The sequence below is a fragment of the Pteropus medius genome, unplaced genomic scaffold (assembly GCF_902729225.1).
Source record: "Pteropus medius unplaced genomic scaffold, Ma_sr-lr_union100, whole genome shotgun sequence".
NCBI lineage: Eukaryota > Metazoa > Chordata > Mammalia > Chiroptera > Pteropodidae > Pteropus > Pteropus medius.
In genome coordinates this window covers 28,374,708-28,392,464 of record NW_024347791.1, presented here as the reverse complement: position 1 = coordinate 28,392,464, position 17,757 = coordinate 28,374,708, and positions in this window count along the sequence as shown.

Genomic DNA, 17,757 nt, shown 5'->3' with positions numbered 1-17,757 from the left:
AAACATACTTATATGAGTTTATACTTACTAAGTATTGATGATTTAGTCAATATCCTCATTGAGGGAGTCCTAAATAATCATTATTTGCTTTAGTATAATCATGTTTACCTCTCAAGTTCCCCAAATATTTTTATAATCTGTTTATTTTTAAAATTTGTCATTCTAAAATTCTCTAATATTACCTTTGAAATCCACTAGCGTGATGAAGTCAGGACATAGTTTCTCAGAGATAGTGTCAAGCTTACATGGCAGCGTTTGGAGCTAAAACATTTTCATCTTAAAATAGCTGCCTCTGTCCCTTCTCTGGTCTCTAAAAGTTTTGAAAGTTCAAAATCATAGCCTTTATGTTAAATTTTAAATATTTTGTTCTGAGATTTCCTTGATTTCAAGCCTTATAAAAGTTATTTTATTTTTTTTTAAGTAGAAATAAACTTTACCTTTTATAATCTGAGAAAATATATCTTGCGTAATTTGGTTGTACGAACATTACTGAAAATATGTAATAGATTACAGTCATGCACTGCATAATAACATTTTAGTCGATGATAGACCACATGTATGAAGGCGGTCCCATAAAGTTACAATGGAGATGAAATTCCTACAGCCTTGTGACATTGTAGCCATAGTAACTTGATAACACACACATAACTTACATGTCTGTGGTGATGTTACTGTAAACAAAACTGCTATGCTACCAGTCATATAAAACTATAGCACATACAATTTTGTACAATACATAATTGATAATGATTATAAATTACTAGCTACTGGTTTATGTATTTACTATGCTACACTTTTTATAGTTATTTTAGAGTGCATTTTTTTACTTATAAAACAAAACAAAGTTTGCAGTATGCCATCTTATGTTATCAGTAGCCTCAATAACATTTGTTTAACCCATCTCTTGATGACATTATATTCTCTTGAGCTTCATTTTTCTTTTCTAGTACAGTAACATACTGTAAAGACCTGTAGCCTAGAAGTAACAGCTTATATCATATAGCCTAGGTGTGTACTAGGCTAGACCATATAGGTTTACATAAGTGCACTCTGTAATGTTTCACAACTACAAAATCATCTAATGACTCCTTTCTCAGAAATCATTTCTGTTATTAAGAGGGACATGACTATACACTGAGTGTCATTTATTTTTATATTAAGACAGAAAATGCAAATGATAATTATTGATTGGTGAACATCTGATGGGATAGTCTATTTGTCATGTAGTTGTCAAAACTTCCAACTATTTTTCCTCAATCATTTGATTTTCAACAATAGCTCAGTTTTTCTTTCCAATTTCTGCCTTCCCTAATTGGGTGATTCTAAAATCCACATTAATGCCTCATTCAACATCATGACTTGATTTCCAATCCTTGCCCTCATTGCTAATGAACTTCCCCAATGAATGTCTAGCCCTAGCCATCGGGTTTAGACTATGAGCTTTTGTAACTTAAATATTCAACATGTTTAACTGAGTACATCTATTGGCTCTCAAAAAATGAAGCCAATATCATTTCAATTTCTTTCAAGAACCTGGTAATCTGATCAATAATATGTAAACTATGTCTTGCTTCTTATGATATTTTATTTTTTCATTTATTAAAAAACACAAGCCTGACATTACACATGTAAATCTTATTCTTAATTAAATAAATCAATAAACAAATTATTCTTAATTACAATTGCGAGTTTCTCATAAAAAATAAAACCAAATTTGCATATATAACTGAAGTTATAAAATCAGGATTAAACCAGTAATTGAAAATTTTTATAGTTATGTCTCTTTGAATTTGATATATTTTATGCTATCAGACATGATGCTAACTTTTTTAAATTATCTGTCAAAAAACTAAATAATAAAAAATGTATAACCATATGGCAAAACTAAATCTAATCCTATCATTTGAATATTTAATATTTTCTGTTACATTTTTATGTATAATTAATAAGCATTCTTTTATGCTGTAGTGTACCTCATTCATGAGAATTTACTTGACAAAAATGATTCTATCTGCATTAGAAAGAATCAAAGCTTCTTTTATAATGATTGAATGTATTAATATGTGTTTCTCACAATCCTGCAATCACTTACTGAAAGTATCATCTATGTGGACAGCCTGGGATGAGAATAATTCAAGTTATAATTCACATAGCCCAATTTTTAAATCTGAGTGATACATTCTCTTATAGACTGATAGTACTGCATCTATGTCAATAATTCTTTTTGAAATGATTTATATTTTAGGTTTACTTGTTTGGATTTTATGTAAAAATGTGATCTCATATTTGGAACTTGAAAACTATCTTTGGGTTTTTTTAATATATTTTAATAAAGCAATTTATGTTAGCATTTGCACAACTATTGAACTGGAAACTTAATTTAATTGTCACATCTTCCTCTTTCTCATCTGCCACAACCCTTCTGTTATTGAATCTTTTATTTATACTTCCTCACCTTATGTCCATTCTTCCTTCCTGATTCATATCCCCTGCCACTGTCTCCAAGCCTTAATATCACTTTATCTATTTTGATTATTTGTTAATTAGCCTGATTACATTCACTCAATTGGCATAAAGTACTGACAGTTATCTTCCTATAATTCAAATCTGATCACATATTCCTTAAACTTAAATACATTTGATGATTGTATCTCACCAGAAAAATGGTTTAGATTCCTTATTATGGTATAAAATAGTCCCAATAATCAGGTATCATGTAATTTTGCCTCAATCTCTCTTCCTCCTTTTAACTAACTTCTTACTCCAACCAAATTAATACCCCCAAAAGTCCTTTGATAAGTTATAATATCTCACAACTTTCAATAACCTTTAAATTTACTTTTAGTTACACATATATCCTACTTTCTCTAGTAAACTTCATTTCTATCATCAGTGCCTTGTACTGTGTTCAAAATAGAGTATTTTCTTATAAATTATTTTAGTACATTTTAATTAATTTCAAGGTTTCCACCTAAAATCTCACTAGATTTTACTTTGCAGCTACATAAGGTATACTTTTTCCTATATCTCCCAGTAATATATTAGTAATGTCTTCTATATTTTAGTTTTTTTGCCTGTTCAATTGTATAATTTTTAGGTTATATTTTTCAACAAAAAAATGTAAGTAGTTGCTAAAATTAAGTAGTATTAAAATGCTTTAAGTGAAAAGTGAAAGATCTCACATTTACTCCTCCACATTATCAGATCCACTCTGCAACAAAACATTTTCAACTATTTTTGGTAAGGCATCTTTGAAAGTTACATTAAGACTTCTAAATTATGTTTATATTATCCACTATTTTTAATATATCAGTTATACCACTATTTTTAATATATCAGTTATAGAAATTATCTAGTGACTGTCTCTACAAAAGGTGAGAATTAGCTAACACTGTGGGCCTCATCCTCTTTGGGTCCTCCTTCCACTTTTAAGTTAGATTATCAATTCTTTTCTTTTGTACAGACATATTCTTCCTCAAAATTTCTTGACAGTTAATATTGATCCATAACAATTTTTCTGTAATGTGTTAATTTATTAAGACATTAAGGTATTGGTATATTAATTATCTATAATATTATGAAAATATAAAAAAAATTTGACTTTTTAGATCTTCCAATTTATAATATAAACTTTCACGGTGATATCAGTAAAATCATGCAGTTTATATTACATAGATTTTAAATGACTATAAACTATAAATTTGTGTTTGATTATGATGTTATGGAATTTATAATTGTAAGAATAATTTTAGGCTGGAAGTCATTTCCCTACAGCACAGTCACAACATTTGATGAGCAGTTGATATTTTAAATAATTCGGCCACATTGAAAATGACTTTTACATCCCAAAATAAGTCTAGTTTTCACTAATTTTGTTTTTTCAGTTTATTGGGTTTTGATTAACTATTTGCTTTCCATCACACAGGTCAATATATATATATATATATATATATATATTAATTTTAAACTAGTAAAATGTTTACCTATTCTATACAACTGCCAATCTGATAATGAAGGATTATGATGGCAAAAGCAGACAGCTCTTCATCTCATTACTGCTGTAACTCATCTTCCGAAACACAATGTTTGGAAATATAATTAATATTTGTCAAATATTCTTTCTCTCTGACTCTCTCCCCTTCTCTTTCTCTCTTTCTTTCCTCTCTCTAACTGCCTCTATACACAACTTTTCCTTCCAGACCCCACTCTGTCTACTTCTGTCTCTTTATTTATTTATTTTTTTTGTAAATGGTCAGGCTAAATTAAATCTAGTCCTATATATTGGTAATATTTTAAAATTATTTATTGTCTTTTGAACCATTATATTTATATTTTTCAAACCACTATTTGTACTATATTACAAATTATTTATTTATTTTTAATAGAAATTTAGTTAAAAATAACAGAGTTGAAGCCTTAGTGGAAAATAAAGTTATTCTAACAGCTTCATGTTTAGAGTTGGGTTTCTTATCTTTTACACAGTATGACCATAGCTTTCAATTGCATTTTGCTCCTGGCAATGGCAACTTTACTTATCACTTCCGATTAAAAATCAGGTGTCCCTTGTATGAGTATGCATTTGTGTATACCATACTGGAATAGTTGAGAGACACAATTTCTATTTCTATTTTATTTCATTTGATCATTTTATCTTTCTTCAATAATTTTTTTGAAAACTCCAGAGAATATGTAACTTAACAGATAAATTAACTTTTCATTAATTTTATATATTTTGATCAATTTATTTTAGATTTGAATTATACTTTTCTACTTTTGATAATTAAATATGTACATATTTTATAATAAATGTGTTCACTCACTAATAAAATATATAAATTTGTGCTTTATAAATACATATAAATTTTGTTTTATAAAAAATTATTTCAATGTACCTAGTAACATACAGATGATTTTTCTCACCACCGTATAAATGCAAAAATGACAAATACTAAAAAGGGGAAGAGGTTATTCTATTGCATATTTTATTATTCTAAATAATTTGAGTATATTACTAATATAAATATCTCCCCTCATTTTTTTAAAGCATTAAATATCAATAATATATCATTTAATCAAATTTAAGTATTTTTTCCTAAACAAAATATTTAAAACCTTGGTAATGTAATCTCAGATACGTATAAAGTGCTGTGAAAATCGCCGCATCCTTTTTCTACCCTACTGCGTGACAAGGTCCGGAGATGGGGACAGAGGCTTCAAGGAATGCATCGTCAAGAACGAGGACGTGGAATGTGTTTAGGGATAATTGGTTTCTTAGAAATGATCCTATTAATAGGGGGAATTTGGGTAGCACAAATTCTAGTAAGTGTAAACGCTGTACAAATGGATTTCCTCAAAATTGGCTCTGAGGAAAACATAGTAAATTCCCCGTGTATGGAATCAGCTCTAGTCACCCTGACGTGTCCAGAATGCGTAAACCCTTTATGTGAACAATTATTAAGAGAAATTCCTTTTGACGCGCCTCTTAAAGATGTTATGAATAAATTATAACAAGCTGAATTACTAGAACCAGTTTATACTCCTGTTCCCACGCAGTTAGTAGAAAAATTAGTAAAGGATAAGAAATTTACTCATAAGCCTGTGCCTACTATGGAAGGGCCTCCTTTTGTAGCCTACTGGATAAATGGAAAACTCTGGTATCCATCTAGGGGGGCTAATAATATGAAAAGATTACCTGATCTTCCTTTGCCTTATACAGGAGCTTATAATAAAGATAGTATACGTATAGTGAATAAAGATGGAATTCATGTGCCTTATAGTAGTTTAAGTTTCATAGAAAGGCTGGCTAGGTCAGGACCTCCTTGGTGCTTAAAAAACAAAGGAACAGAAACTTAGCTTATGAAAGCAGCTTTGTAAAACTTATTTTTATAAATATTTTCCTCAATACTGCACCAAGGAAACTTTTGAACAGCTATGAGAAAGGTTCAGCTTGAACTTTAGATATAGCATAAATCAAATAGCATTTAAAAGATTTCTTCAGGCAGAAAGAAGAACAATGTCTGCCCACAAGCCAATGCTTGCTGTTATGAATACATCTATCTATCACCTTTACTTAAATCAAACTGTATCTTACGTAATAGATATAAGAATTAAAAGTTTAGATTGTTCCATCAGGTAGTTCTGTTCTAATGATTGAGAGAAAAATGTACTAGTTAATCATGAATATTAATAATAATATACTCTATAAGATTTTCTGCTTCGCCTAATCACAGAAATTTAACTCCCTGCTACCTTAACCACAAAGTATAATCAAATGCCAAAATAAAAAGTATAAAAGTTGTACTCAAATCACAATAAAACGAAACAGTGTCACACCGCCTCTGAGTTGTGTAGTCGACTGTCTCCCGCGCCGACGCCTTGCCCACCTTCGGGGCCCCCTGGATCCTGTCGTGGCTGGACCGCGGCAGAAAATGCCCACATAGAATTAAATTTTAAGAAGTAGAATATAAATCTTTAATTTCTTTATGCGATTTTTAAAACTTTTATTCTACTTTCAATAAAGCTTAATTTTACTATAAGCAATTTTCTTAGTTCAGTGTCCTAAGTTGTCAAAGAGATTAAAATCTCTCCCTTTGCTTACTCTTAGGCACAAAGAAAATGATCTGAATTTATCATTATCCATTAAAGGAATGTATGAATAGTTCTGGTTCGAGATGATGACTGAGAAAGATCCTAAATTCTTCTCTTCCTATGATCACACTAAATCTGTGGCTATACATGGAACAATTTCCTCTGGGAAAAACAAAAACAAAAAAAACAAAAACTAAACAAAGCAAAACAAGCAAAACAAAACAAACAAAACAAAAGAAAAAGTGGCAGAGATACCCCCTTTAAATCAGACAAATGAAGGGGAAACCATGTTGAAGTAGATAAGAAAGGATGAGACACAATATTGTCATAAGCCCCACCTTAGCATAGTAACCCACAATCAGGCAAGAACTCAGAACCTAGAGCTTCTCCCTAAGGAGCAAAGGGCCTGTACCCCACAGCAAGAACCCCAAATATCTAAGTCTCTCATTGCCCCAATGGCTCTGGGGCCTCAGTCCTTTCCACTGATGCAGTAAAGAATTACAAATCAGCGAAGATTAGGAAAAGTAAGATTTGTTGAAGTATATTTCAAGAGAAAAATGGGCTAATGCAAAAAAGGCTGTAGCTTCACAGAGGTGGAAAGGTCTGTCTTATATCTGGGCCTTGATGTGTGGTTACAAATGTGGTACTAGTTGATTGAAGTGGGAGGTCATTTTGATCAACAGTTGGCTGTTATATAACCTATTGAGAACAATGCATGTTCCTTCCCATAATTCAGTCTGTTATAATTAGATTCATGAACTTCTGGGTATAAGTATGACATTATAATGATGGTATAATGAGGCTGAGTTGAAAAGAAGGTTAGGGTACTCCTTATTGTGCAAGCATTTGTGACTGGCCTAAACTAGTTGCTATATGTTATGGTCATTTGTTTCCTTGTACTCTAGGATGTAGGAGTATTGTTATTTGAAAAAATAAGTTTTTCTCTGGGAGGGCCAAGGGGCAGCCTCTTGGGTTAGGCCATCAGTGTTGTCATTTCTATGGTTATAGAGCTGGGCCTTTGCTCCCATCACTCATGGCTACCTAACATTATGATCAACACCTGAAAGACTAGCCTCCAAAACATCTGGCTTTAAAAAGTACCAATGGGGCTTACACCCACGAGAACCTCAGTGCTGTGGTGAACTGAGGAATGGCAGTTAGAAGGCCAGGACACAGATTTACCCACCCCAGGGCCTAGCATTGAAGCAGTCCTTTGAAAAAAGCATCCAGACATTATATGAAAGAGACTAATTTCCTAATTTTAAAGTATTGATCTCAGGGAAGACTACTCCTGGGATACTCTCTGGGGACAGACACTGGTGGGCACCACTCCCTTCGCCTTTTTTGCATTCTTCATACTGGGCATCTCACCATCAAACCTCCCCTTCTTGGTCAGCTCAGTGTCGACAACTGCAAAATAGGCTTACATGAGAATGAAACGGCAGGCACCAACTTTTATTGTGGGAAGTGCAATTCTATTGGGGGAAATAAAGTCTATTGTGGGGAGTGGGCTTCTGCTTCTGCTCTTCTTCTGCTCTCCTTCTTGTGCTCTCCTTCTGCTCCCCAGGGGACCGCATGGCTCCACACATATCAGAATACAATAGTGGCATTCAACCACACATGCGTGATACAATAAGCTAAAGTATGTTTACATATTTTAGGCAAAGGCTCCCTACTTCATTAATGTAACATTGTAAATCTGGGGTCCTATTCCTAGCTGCAAGCTCTGATCACAGACAGACATGGGACCATGAAGGCTTGGGATTCACAATGCCATTTTTGTACTCCCCATCTTTCTCGCTCTAGCCCGTGGGTGATATCTTAGTGCTATCCTTTTGTTTTGCTCCAAAGAACCAGTATCTCCTGGAGGGAAGCTTCCACATACATCTGCAGTCCTGGTTTATATGTTTGGTGACCTGTTTTCTGCTTGTTTACCTAGCTCTAAAGATGGGGAACTTGTGTTCCTGGGGTCTTGTGAGAATGTACCAATGGAGAGACAGTTCTCAGAAGACACCAATTCTCAGGACACCATACAGATAGATAGTCTGAAACACACCCCTGGTCTTTCTGCGAATTAGGCCTATTTGCTTATCTTGAATGTTGGCCTGAGTGGCAATCTTCTGGTTTGGCACACTTAAAAAGGCCAATGGTGGTAGTCCCAGGAACAAAGGCTGACAGACACAGTCTTTGTACTCTCCTTCTGCATCATTAGTTTGCTGATATCTTTTAGGAAGGAGCTTATATCTTTATCTGGTGCCCTGATTTTTGTGTCTACCGCCAGGAGACATCTTTATATTTCCTGGTTCTGGTGGCCAGCAGAGCCAAGCTCATCAGTCCAATAGGACTGTAACCAACAGAGAGAGATTTCTTAAATAGCTACCACCCTCAGGGCACAGCAAGAGGAAACAGATTCAAGAGCTCACTCTTTCTGTGATAGAATTCTATTAGCGTATCATCACAACTTCAGGCTAAAGGGCAGCCTTCTAACTAAACACAGGTCAAAAGGCTGACAGTAAGCCCTTCCTGAGACACAGTAGGGAGGGTGCTGTATTAGTGCTCTCCCTTTGCCATACTCCAGAGCACTAGCGTCTCTCCGCAGGGGCGATTATACATGTCTGATGGCCTAGCTTTTGCATTGAGTTCTCTCAGTTTTGTGGCTACAACCCAGGAGATACTGCTTGATCACTTGGCTCTGATGGAAGGGAGGCTTGCAATCATGAGTCCAGTGGGAGTGTAACAACTATGGAGACAGTTCTTCTCAGGGTACCAACCACAGAGTACTGGAAAGAAGACTGAAACACACACACCCTAGCCTTTATGTGAAACGGGCCTGCTTGCTTGTCCTGGAGCTTCAGACTTATGGATATACTTCAGGTTTAACATATACATACAAGCTCTGGAGGTGCTTTCAGGAAACATAGGCCAGGGGGCTCCATCTTTGCATTCTCCCTCTGTCTAACTATAGCTCACTAAAATTTCTTATAAAGAAGCATATAAACTTATCTGGAGCCCTGATTTTTGTGACTGTTTCCCAAGAGACATCTCCAGATAGCCTCACTCTGTGGGCCCATGGGGTGTACACTTGAGTCTCACATGACTGTATATATTTGCATTCATTAAATCTGCTGCCTGAGGGTCTGGCTTCTAATCAGTCTGAATCTAGGTGCTGTGTGAAAATCACTCCTTTGTGACAATGACTTGTCTTGGCATACTCTGAACTATTGGGAACTACTAAAATAAAATAGGCTTCTCAGACGATCACAAAGGTTTAAAAGACAACCATGAGCTAGTACACAGTTAAACAATAAGGTTCATCTTTTACACAAAACAAACCTTTCAATACTGAGAGACATGACTGTTTCACCTAATGCATAAGGACCAACACAGAAAGTCAAGCAAAATGAAGAAACAAATAAATATGTTTCAAATGAAGAAACAAGATAAAATAAATAAATAGAATAAAAAATAAAAATAAAATAAAACAGAAAACCAGAGATAAGTAATTTACCTGATAAAGAGTTCAAAGTAATGGTTATTAAGTGCCCACCGAACTTGGGAGCAGAATGGATAAACACAGTTAGAATATCAACAAAAAGATAGTAAATATAAGAAAGTTCCAAACAGAAGTGACAGGTGTAAAACACAATAACTGAATTGAAAAATACATGAAAAATGTTCAACGATAGATCAAATGAAACAAAAAAATGGATCAGTAAACTTGAAGACAAGGCAGAGAAACTCATTCAATCAGAACAGTATAAGGAAAAAAAGAATTTAAAAAAGTGAAGATACCTTAAGGGACTTATAGGACAATATCACACAGACTAACATTTGCAAAGGGACAGAAAACTTATTTGAAAAATAATGGCTGAAAATTTTCCTGATTCAGAGAAAGAAACACATATCTAGATTCAGGAAGCCAGAGAGTTCTAAAAGAGACACATTATAATTAAAATGTTAAAATGTAAAGAAAAAAGGAGAATATTAAAAGCAGCAAAACAAAAACAACATATTACATACATGGGAACTCCATAAGACTATCAGCAGATTTCTTAGCAGAAACTTTGTAGGTCAAAATGGACTGGAACAATTTATTCTAAGTGCTGAAAATTAAAATAAACAAAGAAAAAAAATTCTAACCAAGAGAACTCTACATGGCAAAGTTATCATTAAAAATTGAAGGGAAGATAAAAAGTTTACCAGATAAGCAAAAACTAAAGGAGTTCATCCCCACTAAACTGGTCTTACAAGAAGTATTAAACAGACATTTTAAGATGAAATAAAAAGTGCTAATTAATAACAAGAAGACATGTGAAAGTATAAATCTCACTGGTAGTGTTAAATGCATATTAAAGGTAGTGTATTAATCATTTATAAAGCAGTGAAGGTTAAAATACAGAAGTGGTAAAAATAACTGTAACTAAATAATTATTTAAGGGATATACATCAGAAAAAGATGTAAAATGTGACATCAAACATACAAAACATGGGAGGGGATAAAAATGTAGAGTTTTAGCATATGTTCAAACTTGAGTTATCAAATTAACATAAACTATTATAAAATAAAAGTTGTTATATATAAGTCATATATAACTCCAAAGCAAAAGCTAATAATAGATACACAAAAGATGATCAGAAAGGAATCCAAACATACCACTAAAGAAAGTCATTAAACCACAAAGGAAGAGAGCAAGAGAAGAAGTAACACAGGAACTACAAAACAGGAAAAAACATTTAACAAAATGACAATAAGCACATACCTATCAATAAATAATTTAAATGATTAAGTTTCCAATCAAAAGACACAGAATGGCTGAATGGATTAAATGGATTTAAAAAATAAAAAAAGACATCCATCTTTATGTTGCCTATAAGAGACTCACTTCAGATGTAAGCATAAAAACAGCCTGAAAGTGAAGGAGTAGAAAAAGATATTTTATGTAAATGGAAACAAAAAGAAATCTGAGATAGTTACACTTCTATCAAACAAATATACTTTAAAACAGGCTCTGAGAGATTAAAAAAAAAAAGGCATTATATAGTGATAAAAGGATCAATTCAACAAGAGGATATAATGTTTATAAAGATTTATGCAACCAAAATAAGAGCATCTAAATATATAAAGCAAATATTAATAAACCTAAAGGGAGAAATAGACAGCAATACAGCAATCATAGGGGACTTTAATACTCCCCTTACACCAATGGATAGATCATTCAGACAGAAAATTAAATCAATACAAGAACATGAGCCTTAAACAAAACATTATATAGATGAACTTACAGATATATACAGAAGATTTCATCCAAAATCAACAGAATGCGCATTCTTCCCAAGTGCTCATGGATCATTCTCTGGGATAGAATATATTAGGCCATAAAACTAGTCTTAACAAATAAGATTAAAATCATTTTAAGCATCATTTGTGACCACAACTGTACAAAACTAGAAATCAATTACAAGAAGAAAACTTAAAAGTTTACAAATATGTGGAGACTAAACAACATGCTAGTGAACAACCAATGGTTCAACCAAAAAAAAAAAAAAAAAAATCAAAAGACTTTAAAAAAATGCCTTGAATCAAATGAAAATGGAACTACAACATATCAAAACATATAAAATGCAGAAAAAAACAGTTCTAGTAGGAAAGTTAATGGTCATAAAAGTTATCTCAAGAAACTAGAAAAATCTCAAATATAAATATTTAAATTTAACTTTACTCCTCAAGGAAAAAAGGAAAGTAGAACAAACAAGACCCATAGTTAGTTGAAAGGAGAAAATAACAAAGATTAGAGCAGAAATAAGTAAAATAGACACTAAAAAGACAATAGAAAAGATCAATAAAACCAAGAGCTGTTTCTTTAAAAGTACAAACAAAACTGACAAAACTTTAGTAGAACTCACCAAGAAAAAAAAGGAGAAAGGACTTAGAAATTAAAAATGTAGGAGGAAACTTTGTAACTGATACCACAGAAGTAGAAAGGATCATAACAGATGACTATCAACAATTACACGTCAATAAATTGGACAGACTAGGATAAATTCCTAGAAACATAAAACCTTACCAGACTGAATCTTGAAGAAACAAAAAATCTGAACAGACTAATTACTAGTAATAAGAATTAATTATTAATTAAAAACCTCCCAACAAACAAAAGTCCAAGAACAGACAGCTTTACCATTTCTACGGAGTATTCAAAGAATTAGTATCAATCCTTCTCAAATTATTCCAAAAAATAGAAGAGAAGGGAATGCTTTCAAACTCATTTTATGAGGCCAGCATTATTCTGATACCCAAACTAGACAAGGATGCCATAAGAAAAAAAAAAAAAAAAAAATATATATATATATATATATATGTATATTACAAGCCAATAACCCTAATGAACATAGATGCAAAAATCCTCAACAAAATATTAGCAAACAAATTTCAACCATACATTAAAAGGGTCACACCATGATCAATTGGGATTTATTCCAAAAATGCAAGAGTAGTTTCACATCCACAAATCAATCTATGTGATACACCGCATTAACAAAATGAAGAATAAAAATGATATAGTCATCTCAATAGATACAGAGGAAGCATATGACAAAATTCTATGCTAACAAAGTGGATATAGAGTAAATGTACCTCAATATAATAAAAGTCATATATTAAAAACCCACAGCTAGGAACATATTTAATGTTGAAAATCTGAAAGCTTTTCCTCTAAGGTCAGCAACAAGTCAAGGGTGTCCATTCTTACAAATTTTATTCAACATAATGTTGGCAGTGCACAGCATTCAGGCAAGAAGAAGAAATAACAACAACAACAACAACAACAACAATAATTCAAATGGAAAAAAACAAAGGAGTAAAATTGTTACTATTTCCGGATGACATAATATTGTATGTAGAAAACTCTAAAGATTCCACCCAAAAAACTCTTAAAACTAATAAATAAAGTTAATAAAGTAGAAAGATACAAAATCAATACAGAAATATGTCACATTTCTATACATCAATAATAAACAATCAGGAGAAATAAATTAAACAATTCCACTTACGATTGCATCAAAGAGAATAAAATGTCTGGGAATAAACTTTACCAAGACAGTGAAAAACCTACATACTGAAAATTATATACTGAAAACCTATATACTGAAAACACTGAAGAAACTGTTGAAAAAAATTAAAGAAGACAGAAATATATGAAAAAAAAATATTCCCTGCCTGTCATTGATTTAAAGAATTAATATTGCTAAAATTTCTATACTATCCACTAAAATTGACAGATTCTATGCAATCTCTATGAAAATTCCAGTGGCATTTAAAAAAAAAAAATAGAACAATTCTAAATGTGTTCTAAACCACCAAAGACTCCAAAGAGCCAAAGAAATCTTGAGAAAGAAGTACAAAACTTGAGACATCATGCTCCTGATTTTAAATTCGGTATTGATATAAAAATAGGCACATAGATTGCTGGAATAGAATAGAGAACACCAAAATAAATCATTCATATATGGTCAACTTATGAAAAAGTACCCAAGAATATACAACAGGAGCACGTTCTCTTTGGTAATGGTGTAAATGGTACTGGAGAAATAGCTACATGTAAAGAATAAAGGTGTACCACTATATTACACCATACAAAAATTAACTCAAAATAGATTAAAGACTTGAATGTAAGATCTGGAACCATATAACTTCTAGAAGAAAACAGGTGATAAGCTCCTTGACATAAGTCTTAGTGATAATTTTTGGATCTGACAACAATAGAAAAGAAAGCAAAATCAAAAGTAGAAAAGTGGGACTGAATTAAACTAAAAATCTGCACAGCAAAGGAAACCATCAGAAAAATGATAAGGCAACCTATTAAATGGGAGAAAATATCCGTAAACCATATAACTGAAATAATGGTTAATAACCAAATTGTATAAAGAGCTTATACACTTCAATAGCAGAAAAAAAAAAAAAAAATTAAAAAAATGGCAGAAGATGTGAATAGACTTTTTTTTCAAAGAATATATATAGATGACCATGTAGATCCACGTAAAGATGCTCAACATTTCTAATCATTAGGGAAATGCAAATGAAAACCAAAATGAGATATTGCTTCAGGTCTATCAGAATAATCATTAAAAAAAAATTTTTTTGACAACAAAGAACAAGTTTTAGTGAGAATATGGAGAAAAGAGAATCCTTGTGCACTGTTGGTGGGAATGTAAATTGATACAGCTGCAATGTAAAACATGTTTCTCAAAAAATTATAGAACTATCATAAGATCCAGCAGTTCCACTTCTGGGTTTTATCTGAAGGAAATGAAAACACTAACTTGAAAAAGTATATGCATCTCTATGTTCATTGCAGCATTATGTAGCCAAGATATGGAAACAACCTAAGTGTCCATAATGGAAGAATGAATAAAGAAAATGTGGTCTATATAAGCAATTAAAATTATTCAGCCTTATAAATTGATTGTAATCTTGCCATTTGTGACAGCATAGACAGACCTCAAAGGCATTATGACAAATGAAATAAGTCAGGCAGAAAAAAGATAATACCTTTGTCTCACTGATATGTAAAATAACAAAACAAAACAAAACAAACAAACGAGGTCATAGAGACAGAGAACAGATTGGTGGTTTCCAGAGACTGGGGGTAGGTGAATGGTTAAAGTGGGTGAAGAATGTCAAAGGATACAAATTTCTAGTCATAAAATAAATGTCATGGGAATATAATGTCATGGCAACTATAGTTAATAATATCATATTGCATATTGGAAAGTTGCTAGGCGAGTAAAAGATCTCATCATACAAACAACAAAAAAACAATTTTGTAACTATGAATAGTGATAGATACTAACTAGACTTAATGTGGTGATCATTTCACAAGGCATACAAATACTGAATCGTTACGTTGTACAACAAACTAATGTTGTATGTCAATTATACCACAATAAAAATTATTAAGGAAAAATGTATGTAGTATGTCTGTTGAAGTAGTCTGCATTGTCAACTTTCAATCTCCTAAAAATATGATCGACTGGAAAATAATACTTTATTTATTTTTTTATTTTTTATATTTTTCTCTCTAGTTGCCACCTTGGTATCTCTTATGAGAAACACAATGAAGATTCTCTAATTTAATAGATCACCTTCAGATTTTGTCATCAGTCACATAAAACAACATGTAATAAAAATATGAGCCTGCATGATATTCAAAACTTGAATGATTTCTGCTAAAAACTTTTCTCCTAGCAGAGTTGAAGTTGGAAGATGTGAGTTAGGTAAGGACACATTTGATGGAGAAGCATCTCTTAAAGCAGACAGCACTCTTTTCCACTTCCTATTACAAAGATTTGATATATACGTCAAACCCACTCAGTTTCACTTTGATTTATGCCACTTACTTGCTAGATCCAATAGCCAAGTTGAGATATATCAGTCAAAATGACTTTTGACAAATTAGTCCCAATACAAAATGATTTTATTATCCATAATGTAGAATTTTATAAGAATTAATTTTTAAAAGAATATTTTTATGATTGTACAAGAATAATGTTACTAAAAATGACAAAGTTCACTCCACATACGGTCACTTTTTGTTAAAAGAAAAAATATTGTATAATTGATTTTTTCTTTTTGAAAAATATATATTCTTTACAGTGTATAAATCTTCAAATATTTTGCATGTAAAAAACTGAAAGTACTTTTAGGATAGATTATTTTTAGAAACTTGGTCCATAAATACTTTACTAGAAAAAATATGGTGGAATCTAAAGTAAACAAGAATTTATATGATACTTTAAAAAACGATGCTAAATTCACCTGAGAAACCATCTCTGTGATTAATTCTTCACCCAGATCATAGAAAATAGAATCATATGGATAGAAAAGTCTATCTTGGTCTATGCAAACCACTTTGCTGTTTTTCTTTACAAAGATATTATTCTATTTTATCATATCTAAGATATCATCAAATAAAAATACATTCTGATTTCATATATATTAAAATGTGAATAAATGTACTTTTAAGTAATGATTAAATATAGTAGAAAAGTTATTAATACAAGACTGATTTTTAGGATAAACAAACAACAACATTATAACAAAATAATTTAATTTACTTAATATAGTTAACCCACCCTCACTCCCCACAAAATAAAATAATAATAAGAAAAGAAGAAAGCCAGTTGGTAACATGTGTTCAGGTTGTTTATTTTTTATTATAGAATGGTAACTCTCCCCTCAAAATTTGTATTGTCTACACAGTTGTTTCTGTTTTTAAAAGTTTGTGAGAGTTTTAAAAATAGTAAAAATATATCCCCTGTATATTTTAGACAATAAAATGTTAACAAACAGTTTTTTAATGAAGACATACACAGCTTTCTCATTTTCAAAGAAAATGCAATACCCTTAGCAAGTACCATTATATTAAATATATAGCATTACCCTTTTGTTTATAGAGATATTCATTAGCTTTGATTGGAATTCAACTTAATCCCACTTTTATAATTTCTTATATATTAAGAAAAGCTAGTAACCATATCATCTGATATGAAGGATACATTGTTCAGCCTATTAATTTCAATTAACATGAATAAAAGACAGATGCTATTCTTGATTGTTCAAGGCTAGCTTTGGAGAAGAATTTCCTATCAGGTTCTGCTGTCTTGTGGTCAAGAGCACAGGTTGTAGATTAGTTTTATTTAAATATTTAAGGTTAGTACAGAGAAATAATTTACCAGAATGTGTTTTGGGCTTTCATGAAATATTGTTAACTATATATCTTAGTGCTTCTTTTTCATTGAGATGACAAAAAAGAAGTATTAAGATAGCCCAATCCTGCCAGAAGCAGGGCATCTCTGATGGGCGACTGGTTTAAAGACTCCCTAGCAGTCTAGCCAAATGTTCCTTTTAGCTGTGCTGTAGTTTGGACTCTGTCTGTGAATCTGTCCTTAATTCCATCTCTTTTTCACAAGGTTCAGAATTGCATCTAAGTAAAATGGCTCTCCATGACTCCTGTCCCCACTCCTCGCCACAACAAAGTTGCCTCTGATAAACCTATGGCACATCTAAACTCATCTTTGTTTCTGTCTCTCAGAGGACTTGAACTAATACAATAATTATTTAAAAACAGAACGAGAACAACTACAAAATTCAATAATATATTTAAAGGCACA